The sequence below is a fragment of the Nannospalax galili genome, unplaced genomic scaffold, assembly GCF_000622305.1.
Source record: "Nannospalax galili isolate Female #2095 unplaced genomic scaffold, S.galili_v1.0 scaffold1206, whole genome shotgun sequence".
Classification (NCBI taxonomy): domain Eukaryota; kingdom Metazoa; phylum Chordata; class Mammalia; order Rodentia; family Spalacidae; genus Nannospalax; species Nannospalax galili.
In genome coordinates this window covers 120512-122506 of record NW_008355162.1, presented here as the reverse complement: position 1 = coordinate 122506, position 1995 = coordinate 120512, and positions in this window count along the sequence as shown.

The following is a 1995-nucleotide window of genomic DNA, read 5'->3' as shown; positions in this document are numbered from 1 at the left end:
TGAAGAGCCCTCTGGCTTTCCCGTGTGTGTGTGTGTGTGTGTGTGTGTGTGTGTGTGTGTGTGTGTGTGTGTACCTGTGTGGGTGCATGTGTGTGGAAGCCAGAGATCAACCTTGGATGCAGTTCTTCTGTTGTCATTTCCTGGTGCCATCCACCTTGTTTTTTGAGGCAGGGTCTCTAATAGGCATGGAGCTCATTAGGTAGACTAGGCTGGCTGGCCAGTGACCCCCCAGGGACCTACCTGTCTGCCTCTAGCTCCCTAGGGCTGAGATGACAAGTGCATGCCATTACACCTGACATTTTTACATGGGTTTGGGGATCGAACAGTAAAGACAAGACAGCACTTTACTGACTGACCTATCCCTTCTTCACGTGGCTTCTTCCAAGGGTACAACCCCACTCCTGAGGATTCCACCCTTTGGACCTAACCGCCTCCTAAAAGCTCTATCTTATAGTCAGAGTTTCAAATGAGTCATGAGAAGTTACAATTGTTTGGTCCTTGCAGATGTCTACAGACATGAACGTGTGTATATAAATGATGGTTAGTCTTCACATGATTGAACTGAAAAGTGCCTAGGACAGCAGTAAATCACACCTCTGTGGAGGTCTGTGAAGGTCTTTCCAGAGAGGATTAACTAAGTGGGAAAGATCTACTCTGATTGTCATTGGCACCATTCAGCTGAGGGTCTGGGTGGAACAAAAGGGACAGGAGGAAGCCTGTTTCTCTCTCTCTCTCTCTCTCTCTCTCTCTCTCTCTCTCTGTCCCCCTCTCCTCTGACTTAGCACAAACAAGTCTAACATGCACACATTGTGTTAGTTGGGTCAGGGAGGGTGTGAGTCAACTGCAGAGGGAGGTCAGCCACCAATGTGGCCATGACTTGGTGGGGGTGGAAGCATTCTCCGTGGTACAGTCACTTCCGTCACTGTCATCACCAAAGCTCTGCCAGTTGTGGATGAGAACCTAAGGCTCTGAAGGCCAGTGATGCACCAGGGCCACTCGGTTTCAGAGTGCTACATCTGATCACCCAGTTTCCACGCTCAGCCCTGAGCAATCCCCGAAGTCCAGTCTGGCCCTGGCACTCTGGCCAGTGGTTGAAGAGATCCAGGTCTCACTTGGTGGTCCTAGGGACAGGCTGTTGCCTATGATTCTGTACCCAAACACAATAAATTATAATGCAAACTTAGATGTCAAAACGTGTTTAGTGTGAGTTTCCTTTTCTGTTTGGATTTAGATTATATAAACAAAAGACAAAACACCCTACAATGACCAGTTGCCTTTGTGGGGACGGGCTTCTCCCACCAGAGTGTTGAAAACTCGGCAGGGGACAACAGGAGTCACTACTGTAGGGCTGAGTTGCCTGTAGAGGGGCTGGGCCGGTCAGGAGGGTGCAGTTGGCACCCTTGGCTCTGACCTTCGCCATGTTGAGGTTGGGCTGACAGGGCTGCTGCCTCCCAGTGACTACACTAGCTTTCCCTCCTGGGCCCCTTGGACAGCTGTTTGGACTGTCCCACCTGGAGACGACCTCAGGTGTGCACTGGACCCTTATGGCCCTGTTTCCCTAGATGTGACTGGAGATAACCAGGGGCAGCCAGCGGAGAAGGGGAAATAGGGAGCTGTCGCAGAGGACTTGCTTAGAGCTGAGCTCCCTAGGTCTACAACCGCCGGTGCTTAGGGAGCAACACGTGACTTTAGGAGACAAGAAAGCCCCACTCTACTTTATAGATGAAGTAGATATTGAGAGAATGCATTTGTAAGCAACCTGGGAAAGCCAGGCAGAGTGGGAGAGGAGCCAGCATCCTGCTGCCGCTCCCGCGCCCTCTGCTGGTAGCTCTGGGGACTAGGGACTGAGGGAGGGAAAGGAATCCCGGCTCAGAAGCCTTGTCAGGGAAAACCAAGCCTCTTGGTTGCATTTCCTTTGAGCCCAGAGGCCTTCTTGGGCTGGAAGGTTAAGATCAGTTTTGACAGACAGTTTATTTAGAATCCATTCATTGTAAC